General features: G+C 39.2%; 2 pseudogenes across 1 annotated transcript in view; one reads left to right on the forward strand and one right to left on the reverse strand.

Annotated features, from left to right (window-relative positions):
- The window catches only part of LOC148777524 (acidic leucine-rich nuclear phosphoprotein 32 family member D-like), a 146,973-nt pseudogene that overhangs the window by 7,119 nt on the left and 125,566 nt on the right, over positions 1–14,288 (forward strand).
- LOC148777525 (acidic leucine-rich nuclear phosphoprotein 32 family member D-like) overlaps positions 774–14,288 on the reverse strand; it is a 145,455-nt pseudogene continuing 131,940 nt past the window's right edge. Inside the window, exons 9-10 of the transcript XR_016037538.1 lie at positions 4,779–5,014; positions 774–1,737 (exon numbers count right to left, since the gene is read on the reverse strand). The product of XR_016037538.1 is annotated as an acidic leucine-rich nuclear phosphoprotein 32 family member D-like (transcript). The remainder of the gene's footprint in view (positions 1,738–4,778; positions 5,015–14,288) is intronic.

Here is a 14,288-nt window from a genome sequence, read left to right on the forward strand (position 1 = left end):
TTGTTGGTCAAACGTTTTCTATCTATGTACTGAATTTTTGTACTATCTAAAAGGATGAAGCATTGTTGGGAAAATGTCCTGATAATACTCTTAGAATCTTCTGTTTGCCAGTTCAGTATTGGTTGATAGAAGTAAGTCTTTGTATCCGCTGTAATTCAGTAATGAAACTACCTAAAGTTTGATGTTGCTTTACCTTTTATAGAGTACATTATTTTATAATTCGCTTATGTACCATCTTTGATAGGGAGGTGCAATGTTTAGAAAGGAAAATTCTGAGCTCAGAGAAGTTAAGTGATTCACATAGTTGGGAAGAGGCTTGAATCCATATCTATTGATTTCTTTATATTTTACACCTTTCACAGATACCATCTGCTGAATTTATTTATTTATTTTTAAATGTTAAGATTTTATTTACAAAACTTCTTTGTTGTACAGAAAGTAAAAATGCTGTTACGATCTTGGTGTGACTGGTAGCCACGGACAGTTGACTCACCAATCACAGCTATCCACACTACAGCAAGTCTTACACAAAAACCTAACAACGCTTACAGTTTTGTTGGGGTGAAGTCCCCAAGCTTGGTGGTGGATTTCCAAGAGGGACTAAATGGAGGAAGGTGGAATGTCACAGGAACTATTCTTTGGCTCTTTGGGTGGGTGGGTGTCCTGGGGTTTGTATCACAGCTACAAAAAAAAACAAACAAACAAACAAAAAACAGCAGCTACCAGATCCATGTCAGCAGTCCAGCCAATACTGAACAGTTCTTTTTTTGCAGGTTATTGGGGTCTTATTAATCATCTTCTCCTTTGTCATCTGTTTCTCTCTTCCTCTTTTCACCTTTCCCGCTTTCTTCCTCTTCTTCATCCTCATCTTCATCAACTGCTCCATCATGTCCAAATTCTTCTTCCTCCCCACTGACTTCATCTTCATCCTCCTCCCTTCTACATCTTCATCGTCATCCTCTTCATCATCAAACTCTTCTTCCTCACCATCTTCATCTTCCTCCTTATCCTCATCTTCTCCTTCTTCATCATCCTCTTCTTCATCCACACCATCCACCGCGGCATCTGAATCTGGGGCTTCACGATCCTCTCGGTCATAGCCATCCAGATAGGTCAGCTGGGACAGGAGCTTGAAGACACTCTCTCGGTAGTCGTTCAGGTTAGTAACCTCACAGTTAAACAGATCCAGGCTCTTCAGACATTCCAACTTTTTCAAAGGTTCCAGGGTGCTGATATCTTTCAGTTTATTTCCACTTAAGTTGAGATGTGTAAGATTTGGAAGTTTTTCTGCTAACATATCCAGACCTCCACAGATTCTGTTGTCACCGAGCTCAAGCTTTTTCAATTTAGGTAGTTTGGGAAGATTTGAAACTGAAATCAAGCCTACATTTATTAAACTGGGGAACTCTTAAGTTCACAAATTCAGCTGTTAAGCCCTCAATTTTCCCATCATTTGATCTGCAATTGTCCAGGACAAGTTCTCGAACAGCTGCCGGGGTCCGGTTCCTCAGCTCCAGGTGGATCCTCCTCTTCATGCCCATGTTTCTCTCTCTTCCCCCTTCTTCAAACTTAACTTTCCGTGGAGAGGGGAGAGGCGTCCCAGCCTGCGCAGCGAGGGCCGTCGGAAGGGGTCTGCTCGAGGCAGAGGCCGACGGCACGGTCCTGGGTGGCGGGCGGCTTGCAGGCAGGCGAGCGGAGGCCCTGGAGCCAAGTTACTCGCGGGAGCAGAGAGAAACCCTGGAGGGAAAAGCTGAATCATTTAATGATTAAAACATTTATAATAAAATGTAAATAACTTGTTATTAAGTGTGGCAGATATTTAAATAAAATTTAGGACAACAGCATGCAAGTTTTTCCCAATGGATCAATTATGTCTTGTGACAAATGAAAAACTACCATTATAGATGGGAAATTAAACTGTATGGTATATAAACAACTGAGGGAGGAAACAGTGCCTTTAAATGCTATTTATGGATTCTCTGGTATATCTAGAGCAAGAATGCTAAGGTAGAAAAGCTATAGGATTTGTTTATGAAATACCCATGTGTTTTATCTGTAAGGCAGTATTGTGTCTCTCGGTCAAAGTCTGTGATTGTTGTTGTTGTTTGCCACACGCCCGGCATTTGGAATTTTAGTTCTCCACCAGGGAGTGCACTGGTGCCCCAGGAGTGGATGTGTGCAGCTTTAATCACTGGACCACCGGAAGGTCCCAAAGGCAGTATTTTAAAATTTCTCTTCCTAGAACTGATTGTTAGTGTGTAGAAACGCAACTGATTTTTGTATACTGATTGTGTATCCTGCAACTGTACTGAGCTAATCAAAGTTTTAATATCAAGCCTGTAATATTTCAAGAGGAAATTGCTAATTTCTCACATTTTTAAAAAACAATTATTTTTCAGATATTTCAGCCAAAGGCAGAAAGAGCTCTTCTCCTAAGATGGAGTCTGTTGTTTGGGAATGTGGTTGATCCACTTGACACGTTGGCCAGATGGTGCCCAATGTAATAAAATGAGGCAAGATGATGTCATTTTCCCATATTGTGAAACCAAAAACAAATGCCTTTCGTGAGACCAAGCTAACAAACCTCTGACGGTGCAAAGAATAACTCTGTTTGAAGAACTTAACAGCAAGATAGAAGAAGTACTTTCAAGCTGAGGTGTACAAAGATCTAAAATACATATTGAGTAGGCCTGATCATCTGAATCTCATTCAGTCGAGAAAGCATGGCTGTGAGTTGGATCGTCTTCTATCTGTGGCCCTTGACTATGTTTGTGGGCTGTATAGATGGGCACAGTTTGTTTTCTTTGAGCCTATTACCTTGAGGATGTGCCAAGATTTGCCTTGTAACACTGCCCTCATGCCCAATCTTCTGAATCATTATGACCAACAGACGGCAGCTTTAGCAATGGAGGTAAGACTTCATCTATTATTTGGCATGTCGTAGAAAATTGTTCTTGTATTGCCCTTTTAATCAGTCTAATGAATGTATTTGATAAACAACAGGAAAAACTAATATGTTATTTTGAACTGCATCTTGTACATTAAAAAGTTATGTATTTAGGTTCAGACTCTGATCGATTGAAGATTTCAGGTTTGGGGAATGTTACTCATCTTAGTTTTCAGATATTATTGTTTTATGAAGAAATTTGGAAGTTTGGAACTGGGGAAGTAATAGCCTTTCAGAAGTTTAAATTGTCCAAGTTATGGTTGCATCTTTTCTGCTATTTGATAATAAGACTTTAAAGAGCAGACTATAATAATAATAATATTCATGATTCACTTAGTAAATATTGAAGGTAACATGATTTTGCAAATGGGTTCTTTGGTTCAGCCTTCAGGCTGGTGGGTTTACAGTATTTACATTGTCTTAAATAATTAAGATGGTATCCTGGTCTTACTATCTTCACATCGATTTAAGAACAGCAACTCCCAAGCAGTGATAAAGGTTTTGTTGTGTGAATTATCTGTTCTTGACCTCAGGGCTTCATGAAAATCTGTTGCCTTACTTGAATTTTTCTAATGGTAATTCTTTAGGCACTTTTTAATTCTTTTACTTTAGAAGCTATGACCAATTAATGGATGTAGTTAATAATAGGTTTAAATAATTGCGTATGTGTTTCAATAATGGTTTTAGAATTGTGGACAAAGATATGTTGACCAGATAGGAATTAGGGGGCAGTAAACTGTGACAGTAAGAGGTAAAAGCTTTGGAGTTGTATAAACTGCAGCAGCAGCTACCACTTTCTATCTGTATTACTTTGGGCAAGTTACTTGAGTTTTCTTACCATTGTCACTTTGCTTGTAAACTAGAGTTAACACTTTGGAAGATACAAAATGAAGTGTTTCTAAAGTACTTGGCACAGTACTTTTGGAGTAAGTTCTCTGAAAGTGATAGCTTTTACCATTTTCCCATATTCTAATATTAATGTAGCTACATAGTACATAGAATTTAAAGTTTTTTTTTTTAATTTTAGTCTTTAATCCTTTGTTACAGTGCTTTCAGCAAATTGAATACTACGTGGTTTAGAATCTTCATTTTATAGTAAAATTCAAAGGTTTAGTACTTCCAAGTAAACGAACATAAATCTGGGAAAGATTATTATTCATAGATTTTGAAATGCAGAGGGCAACTTGTATAGTCCAAATACTTGAAAATATTTTAGAGGTTGAATGAAATATTTCTGCTCTTCCACTGACTACACACAGTCTAACTGGTAAGGAGAGATTTGGTATAGACTGTGAGATTGAGTATATGAAAATGGGTATTGGTTTCATATAGGAATTTGGTTCGGGCATGGTAGTCCCTGCCGGGTATTAAAACTACCCAGTTCTCTCACCAAGAAAATGAAGGAGGAATATCTTTGGTTCTCGTGTCATGTTAAGTCAGTGTAACTCCTTTGGACAGCAAATAGGGTTGTAAGAAATAAGTCATAAAGATTTATGTACTGATTTGGGGTTTAACTTTTGCCTCTTTCACGTAGTAGCTTTCAGACTTTGAAATTAAGTCACCTAACATCTCTGTGATCTGGAGAAGGAAATGGAAACCCACTTCCAGTACTCTTGCCTGGAAAATCCCATGGACGGAGGAGCCCGGTAGGCTACAGTCTATGAGGTCGCAAAGAGTGGGACACGACTGAGTCACTTGACTTCACTTCAGCATCTTTGTGAAAATCATTTGTGAAAAGGTACTGATAACAAAAATACTTTGAACGGCTATTAGGATTAAATGAGAGATTTAAGTAGCTAGCACAGTGCATGACGCAGACTAGATGACCCACCAGTGTTACTTCTATTCCAAATGTCATTTCTAAGTGACACTAGAGCGAAAGTGCGAGAAGGACGATGTATTCGTTTCAGATGAGTTTGCATCTCTCATTGTGGGCTCCGGGGGCTTTCATGGTGGTGGCATGGGGAGCTGTCTCTGTCCTCTCTTCAAACATGCCCATATAGGCTAGACATTTTGTTGGCAGTGAGACCGCATCTTTTTGAATTTCACTCCTTCTAGGGAGAGCACCTAGATGAGAAAGAGAAAGCTTTGGTGATGTGAAGTGATGTTGGGGATAGTTGGCTTGGTTGTCATATCAGGATAGTGATGCCACTGACAGTCTCCTGACAGTCTGAGAGTGTAAAGTTTCTATAATAGCGAAGGATATGGAATCTCAGCAATCAACACAGCACACTTGCAAATAGAAGTAAGGATTCTTAGATCCTTACAAGGACTTGTCTGCTGATGACACGCTCCTTTCTCTGACCCAGGACCTTTGGATCAACTTGTCAGCTTTTAGTGGGAGCAAATAATTGGAGCAGGTAACCCCAGCACATTCTTGAGTGTTCTTTGTGGGACTGGATGAGTTGAAAGACATTTCCTAGGTAATAGCATCGTTCAGCAGACTCAGGCTTCAAGCCTACCTCAGGTTCATTCCTGTACTGATATTTGGTGAAATCAAAATGAGTGCTTCGAATGAAATAATATATGGTATTGAGCTAAGGGTGCCAGGAGAGAAATTGCAGAATGTGGGTTATTGCTTATTATTGTTCACAGTCAACAAGTTGGGTGTTCTTTCATTGTATATTGAGAATTCCTCCTCAATACTTCGATTGAAATTGGAACATGTTCAAATAAATGGGGTGAATGTCCACTTATTAAATTGGAGAAAAGATCCTTGTTAGTTTGTTAGTATGTATATTTTTCTTACTTTACAAAAAGTGCGTTTCTACATAAACACATACATTAAATGTTTCTTAAGTTCTTAACTTGATGTCTGTCTTTTCCCCGAGTATTGTGGCTTTTGATAGAAACAAGATTGCTCATTCCTCCGTTTCCCACACCATTTTGAACTGTCTAAATTGCCAAGTACAGGATGCAGTGCAGTTGTCTCCAATGTACAGCTGACATTGTACAGGAGACAGGAATCAAGACCATCCCCAAGAAAAGAAATGCAAAAAAGCAAAATGGCTGTCTGGGAAGGCCTTACGAATAGCTGTGAAAAGACGGGAAGCGAAAAGCAAAGGAGAAAAGGAAAGATATACCCATTTGAGTGCAGAGTTCCAAACAATAGCAAGGAGAGATAAGAAAGCCTTCCTCAGCGATCAGTGCAAAGAAGTAGAGGAAAACAATAGAATGGAAAGACTAGAGATCTCTTTGGAGACGGGAATGGTGGCCCACTGCAGTACGCTTGCCTGGAGAATCCCATGGGAGGGGCCTGGTAGGCTGCAGTCCATGGGGTCGCTTGGAGTCGGACACGACTGAACAGCTTCACTTTCACTTTTCACTTTCTTGCATCGGAGAAGGAAATGGCAACCCACTCCAGTGTTCTTGCCTGGAGAATCCCAGGGACGGGGGAGCCTGGTGGGCTGCCGTCTATGGGGTCGCACAGAGTCGGACACGACTGAAGTGACTTAGCAGCAGCAGCAGAGATCTCTTCAAGAAAATTAGAGATACCAAGGGAACGTTTCTTGCAAAGATGGGCTCAATAAAGGACAGAAATGGTAGGGACCTAACAGAAGCAGAGGATGTTATGAAGAGGTGGCAAGAATACACAGAAGAACTGTACAAAAAAGATCTTCACGACCCAGATAATCACGATGGTATGATCACTCACCTAGAGCCAGACATCCTGGAATGTGAAGTCAAGTGGGCCTTAGGAAGCATCACTACGAACAAAGCTAGTGGAGGTGATGGAATTCCAGTTGAGCTATTTCAAATCCTGAAAGAAGACACTGTGAAAGTGCTGCACTCAGTAGGCCAGCAAATATGGAAAACTCAGCAGTGGCCACAGGACCAGAAAAGGTCAGTCTTCATTCCAATCCCAAAGAGAGGCAATGCCAAAGAATGCTCAGACTACCGCACAATTGCACTCATCTCACACGCTAGTAAAGTAATGCTTAAAATTCTCCAAGCCAGGCTTCAGCAATGCTTGAACTGTGAGCTTCCAGATGTTCAAGCTGGTTTTAGACAAGGCAGAGCAACCAGAGATCAAATTGCCAACATCCGCTGGATCATGGAAAAAGCAAGAGAGTTCCAGAAAAACTTCTATTTCTGCTTTGTTGCTATGCCAAAGCCTTTGACTGTGGGGACCACAGTAAACTGTGGAAAATTCTGAAAGAGACAGGAATACCAGACCCCCGACCTGCCTCTTGAGAAACCTGTATGCAGGTCAGGAAGCAACAGTTAGAACTGGACATGGAACAACAGACTGCTTCCAAATAGGAAAAGGAGTACATCAAGGCTGTATATTGTCACCCTGCTTATTTAACTTCTATGCAGAGGACATCATGAGAAACGCTGGGCTGGAGGAAGCACAAGCTGGAATCAAGATTGCCGGGAGAAATGTCAATAACCTCAGATATGCAGATGACACCACCCTTATGGCAGAAAGTGAAGAGGAACTCTAGAGCCTCTTGATGAAAGTGAAAGAGGAGAGTGAAAAAGTTGGCTTGAAGCTGAGCATTCAGAAACCTAAGATCATGGCATCTGGTCCCATCACGTCATGGCAAAAAGATGGAGAAACAGTGGAAACAGTGGCTGACTTTATTTTTCTGGGCTCCAAAATCACTGCAGATGGTGACTGCAGCCTTGAAAGTAAACGACGTTTAGTCCTTGGAAGGAAAGTTATGACCAACCTCGACAGCATATTAAAAAGCAAGAGACATTACTTTGCCAACAAAGGTCCATCTAGTCAAGGTTGTGGCTTTTCCAGTGGTCATGTATGGATGTGAGAGTTGGACTGTGAAGAAAGCTGAGCGCAGAAGAATTGATGCTTTTGACCTGTGGTGTTGGAGAAGGCTCTTGAGAGTCCCTTGGACTGCAAGGAGATCGAACCAGTCCGTCCTAAAGGAGATCTGTCGTGGGTGTTCACTGGACGGACTGATGTTGTAGCTGGAACTCCAGTACTTTGGCCAGCTGATGCGAAGAGATGACTCATTGGAAAAGACCCTGATGCTGGGAAAGATTGAGGGCAGGAGGAGAAGGGGACGACAGAGGATGAGACGGTTGGATGACATCCTCGACTTGATGGACATGGATTTGGGTGGACTCCGGGAGTTGGTGATGGACAGGGAGGCCTGACCTGCTGCGGTTCCTGATGTCGCACAGAGTCGCACACGACTGACGCGACTTAGCAGCAGCAGCAAAATGGTGATATTCTGTCATTCTTCATTTCTCAGCTAGAATACTTTAAACAGAAACTTGCTCATTTTGATTATTGGACTGTTGAATTACTCTTATGTTCAGTTTATGTAAAAAAAAGACAGCAAATATGCAGCTGTTCTCCTTTGTTAGTTTTTAGGATAATAAATTGATTCACAAGAATCTTGCAAAAGTGACTAATGAGATCTTTCTCCTTTCAAATATCATTGTTCTCTTTTCAAGTATCATTGTGGACTCATGGATTTTTACCATATTTTATGCGTTTGAGTCCACTGCAGTTGTTATTTTGTTGTGGCTGAGTCTGTTCTGTTTTTGGTAGTGAGCACCTCTTCAAGATAGCTCCTAAGTGTTTTTGATACTACCCTAGTGGTTTCTGATAGCTTCCTTGCTTTCTGGTATGATCCAACCTTATTTCATAAAATTCTGCCTCAGAACTTGAATTATCACTTTCTTTAGGGAGTGCTGGTTCCTTTTAGTTGGAGAGAATTTTCATGGATTTTTGCAGACTGCTATCTGGGTGCTATGCTTATTGATACTAGGTTAGTAATTTATAGGTCTCGTCAAAGATGGAGCTAGGAAATAACTTTTTTTAAAAAAAAGACAGTGCAGCATGAGTTTTTACTGATAACTTGTAATTAAATAGTATTGGAGAGTTTTTATTTAATATTTTAGAATTTTTGTTTCTTCTCGTGCCGAAAGCTTATGATATACAGACAGTACTTAATTTCAGAATCATATCAGTATCGTTACTGAGAGCCCTGTAAGGTTTCTTTGTATTTCTTATGTCCTTAGGATGTATTTCACCAAGGATGTGCAGTCAGATTACTGTGTTTTAGAGTTAACTACTCCTCTGTTTGGTTTAACTCAATACACAGTTTAGGTGTGTGTTTCATTTTGATTTTGAGAAACGACTTAAAATTTTTTTTGTTTAAATTTATTTTATAATCGTGTTTAAAAACTTGATATATACGACAAGGTACATTCAGAGGAGTCTAGTTTCTGGACTGTGTTTGTGCTCAGTCACTCATCGTGTCTGGCTCTTTGAGACCCAATGGACTGTAGCCTGTTAGGCTCCTCTGTCCATGGGGATTCTCCAGGCAAGAATACTGGAGTGGGTAGTCATGCCCTCCTTCAAGGGATCTTCCCAACCTAGGGATCGAACTCAGGTCTCCCGAATTTCAGGCAAATTATTTACCATCTGAGCCACCAGGGAAGCCCACGAATACCGGAGTGGATAGCCTATCCTTTCTCCAAGGGATCTTCCCGACCCAGGAACTGAACCGGAGTCTGCAGGTGGATTCTTTACCAGCTGAATCCTAACCTTATTCTTTCCTTCCCTTGGGGGTAGTTGTTTTTTTTAAAGCTTTTTGTTTATCCTTCCATTAAAAATTATAGTAATTATAGAAAATGTCTGTGTAATATCTCTATATAGCTATATATTGTTTCACGCTCTTTTGATATAGTGTCATACTGTTTCTTTTCTCTACCTTGTTTTTTTACTTAACAGTATATCCTGGTTATTTCATAGTAGCACTTAGAGATAATGTTCCTCAGCATTTTTTTTTAATTGTGGCAAAATATACATGTTGCACTAGTGGTAAAGAAACCGCCTGCCAATGCAAGAGGTGTGGGTTCAATCCTAGGGTGGGGGAGATCCCCTGGAGGAGGACATGGCTTCCCAATCAAGTATTCTTGCCTGGAGAATCCAATGGACAGAGGAGTGTGACAGGCTACAATCCATAGTGTTGCAAAGAGTTGGAGATGACCGAAGTGACTTAGCATGCATGTACGCAAAATATATATAACATAAAATTTACCACTGGAATCTTTTCTTGTTGTTTTTTTTTTGGCATACCGTGCAGCTTGTGGTATCTTAATTCCTCGACCAGGGATTGAACCCAGTTCCCGGCACTGAAAGTTCGGAGTCCTAACCATGAGACCACCAAGGAATTCCCCCATTCCAATCATTTTTAAGTGTGCAGTTCAGTGGAGTTAAATAAAGTCACCTTGGTATGTCATTACCACTATGCTTCTTGAGCACTTTTTCAGCCTCTGCAACTGAAACACTATACGTGCTAAACAATAATTCCCTGTTCTCCCCTCCCCTCAACCTTTGGCGGCCACCGTTCTACTTTTTTTTCTTTCTCTCTGAATTTGATGACTCCAGTACCTCATTTAAGTGAAATCATAAAATATTTGTCCATTTGTGATTGGCTTATTTCACTTAGCACACTGTCTTCACGATTCATCCATGTTGTAACAAGTGTCGGAATTCCCTTCCTTTTTAAGGCTGAATAATATTTCATTGTATATTTATGCCCAACGTTTAGTTTAATCATTCATTCATCAGACTCTTGAGTTCCTTCCACCTTTTGGCTATTATGAATATAGCTGCTCTGAGTACAGATATATAAATATTTGTTCCAGTCTTTGATTTAAGTTTTTTTTGGGTCTTCCCAGAAGTGAAATTTTAGGATAGCATGATAATCCTGTTTAATTTTTTGAGGAGCCACTGAACTGTTTTGTATAGCAGCTGCTCCATTTTACATTTTTGCTAGCGATGCACAAGGGTTCCAGTATCTCTACATCCTCACCAACACTAGTTATTTTCTGGGTTTTTGTTTTGGAATGATAGCCGCTGTATTGGGTACCAGCTTGTCCTCATTTTTTAGTTCAGGTCCTGCTGAAGGACATTTGCTTTTGAAAGCAGAACTTGCTGTTGAGGTCCTTATTCATCTTTGTAGGGCCAGCAGCTACCATGGCACCTCACACATAATAGCTGCTGAATAAATGTCTGAGTGAGTTAATGAACTTCATAAACTGAATTCCGGAAGGGGCGGTGGTCAGTCGTGGTTGTGTTACAGAGGTGTACTCAGCACATGATCTCCTGGAATTGTCAGTAGTTGTGGGTTTGTTGGGGTTAGTAATGGTAGTCCTGACAGGAGTACCAAAGATACCACTTTCCTGTGAACACCAGTGTTTGCCTTTGCCCTTTTTTTTTTTTGGAGCGGGAAAAGGTCAAAGCGACCTGAAGCTTTCAACATTATGTATTTACACTTGTAAGTAGTATAGTAAAGTAAAGGAACAAAACTGACCAGCTTTCTTATTTCTAGACCTCTCATTCTCTTTCTGCCTAAATAATCTCATCTCCATCTTTGTCTGTCAAATTCTAATGGTTGTACTTGATGTATCCCTCCAGGCTTCTCTGTCCATGGGATTTCCCAGGCAAGAATACTGGAGTGGGTTTGCCATTTCCTCCTCGAGGGAACCTCCCCGACCCAGGGATTGAACCAGCGTCTCCTACTTGGCAGGTGGATTCTTTACTACTGATCCACCAGGGAAGCCAAATTTGATACATTAATTAATAGGAAAAAATAGGAATAGATAATAAAATAATGTATGTGGGATCATCCTGTTTTTGTTGAAGAAAAGAAGTGTATTCATGTTCATGTAGAGTAAGTGATCTGGAAAGATTTTTGTCAAGACCAGCAGTGATTGTTCTTGAATTAACACGATTTATTTGTGTTTTCTGTGTTTTTCATTTAATGTTTGTGTTTTCTGATTTTTTTTGTAAGAAACAAAATAGTAAAATTAGTACGGAAACTTTATTTTTAAAAATCCCAGCTGTCCTTTTTTGTCTAGCTCCCAGTTTCAGTATCTCAGTATTTATTAAATATGTTTTTATCCGAATGACTGAAACTTAAGGAAGAACTTGGTAAATGCCATAAATAGGCATATAGTGCTCAGAGGATTCAAAAGAGAAAGGATCATGTGTGGAAAGGATCAGTTGCAGATTATGTTTGAATTGACCTTGAAAGGCAGGGTTTTGTTTTGTTTTTTGTTTTTGTTTTTCAAGAGGATACTATAATTTAATACCCCTTTGTACCAGTGATTAACATTTTGTGGATGGGCATTTGCGGAAATGAAATTTCTTTGATTGTATTTATTCTTTAAATTCATGGCTTATATTTTTAGGATACATGCATTATCAGTCAGACTGACTTATTATCTTCTATTTAGGTTAGTATTAATAAGGTGGTTTTCCCTAAGCAAACAACAGCCTGGTGAAGTGGATTGAAGAGCCTATCGTGTGACAGGGAAATGAGCCAGGAACTAGGAAACTTCTAAATTGAAAAAGGTGAAAAATACACACGTAGTGGAGAATTAATTGCATTTAGTTATTTCTGACTTTAGGAAAAAAATAAACTTTTTGACAGTTTGATTTTCTTGCATTTTAGATCACTACACCCGGGGCAGATTCATGTCAATGTATGGCAAAACCAATACAATAATGTAAAGTAATTAGCCTCCAATTGAAATAAATAAAAGAAAAAAAAAAGAATGCCTTAAAATGCTTATTTTAAATTAAAGTATTAATTCTGATGAGTTTGGTTTGTAAAGTTTTATCTTTTGAGACAGACTATAATTCATAACCATTCATGATACTTGAAATGCTAAAAGTTTACTTCCTGAAGAAAAGTCAAATTTTATGGGCTGCTTTAGGAGCTCCCCTTTGACTTAAGATAAATATACTCCTGTGATAAAGTCATATTTCTGCAAACTAGCTCACTGAACTAATATTGGGAAATATTTAATATGCTGTCATAAGACATTAACAAAATAAATTTGTAAAAGAAAAGCAAATCTATGGGACTAAAGGTATTTTACAAATGTAGAATTTTATATATATATATATATATATATATATATATAAAGTAATTCTTAAAGTTTTAGACCTTTTCTCTTTAGAATTTTATTCTTAGAAAAAAGTTATTAAAGATCTTCTTTTACATCACTTAAAATTATTCTATTTAAAAATAATTTCTTACTCTAATTTGGATCTAAAATGGAATGAATACCATTTTTGAATTTTCAAGGCCGTTCCACATTTGGTTTCACATTTAGTGAATTTAGTCATAATATTCCCAAACCCAGTAGGATACAGTTTCTACGGTTATCAGACCCTTTGTAGAGTGACAGAGATTGGCATTCTGATTCTCATGAATCAAATTTTGGCCTTTAACTCTGTTCCCCTTTCACACTCCTTGCTAAGCTTGGGCTGTTGCTGTGCTTGAAGGCTTGGAAATTTCAAAGAAGAAAGAATTGGAGCACAAAGGCTTGGTTGATTTGAATTTGAACAAAGAATAGAAGGTTCCCTGTCTTGCACCTTTGTTGAAGAAGCCAGAAATTTAATTTAATTTAATTTTATTTTTTTTTCAGTTAAAAGTATTTTTATTGAAAAAGCACAAATGCAAAGAAATGAACAGAGGAAAATTTATGCGTCGAGACTGCAAAAGAGACATAGGCATTTAGAACAGTCTTTGGGACTCTGTGGGAGAGGGTGAAGGTGGAATGATTGGGGAGAATGGAATTGTAGCATCTATATTATCATAAGTGACCAGTCCAGAAATTTAATTTTAGAAAGTTATTTTTCAGTTTGTAAACTTCGTATACCCTGGTCTTAATTTAGTGAATAAAAGTACTGCAGCTTAAGGGAGTACTCAGTAAGAATCTTTTAAAAATTTTATCAGCTAAAGATTCTTTTTTCCTCCTTTATAGAGCTTTGATAGTCTGTGTTCCTTATATATATTCTCAACTTGGCAGTATGCTGGCTAACTCATTTAATTTTTACTTTGCTGAAGTTAAAAATTGTTAGAGTTATAATCAGGGCAGTTTGCTTATTTGAAAAAGATGAATGCTTTTTGTTTTTGCATAACTCTGTTGAGGTATGATTTGTATACAGTTAACTGTACCCATTTAACAGTGTTCAGCTTGAGTTCTGACAGAAGTATATATCTGTGAAACCATCATCACTATCAAGATATCATACATGTCCATCACCTCAAAAGCTTCCTGGGGATCGTCCCTGTGGCTCAGACAGAATCGAACCCAGGTTCGATCCCTGGATCGGGAAGATCCTCTGGAGAAGGGAGTGGCAATCCACTCCAGTATTGTTGCGTGGAGAATCCCGTGGACGGAGCCTGGTGGGCCACAGTCCGTGGGGTCTCACAGAGTTTGACACGACTGAGCGAGTAACAGTATTACACTACAACAGCTTCCCTGTGCCCATTGTAGTCCACCCCTCTGAGTTGACTCCCTGCTGTAAGCAACCACTGATCTGCTTTCTGTCACTGTGGGT

The sequence above is a fragment of the Moschus berezovskii genome, chromosome 6 (assembly GCF_049115385.1).
Source record: "Moschus berezovskii isolate FMDL1 chromosome 6, NW_MosBer_1.0, whole genome shotgun sequence".
Taxonomy (NCBI): domain Eukaryota; kingdom Metazoa; phylum Chordata; class Mammalia; order Artiodactyla; family Moschidae; genus Moschus; species Moschus berezovskii.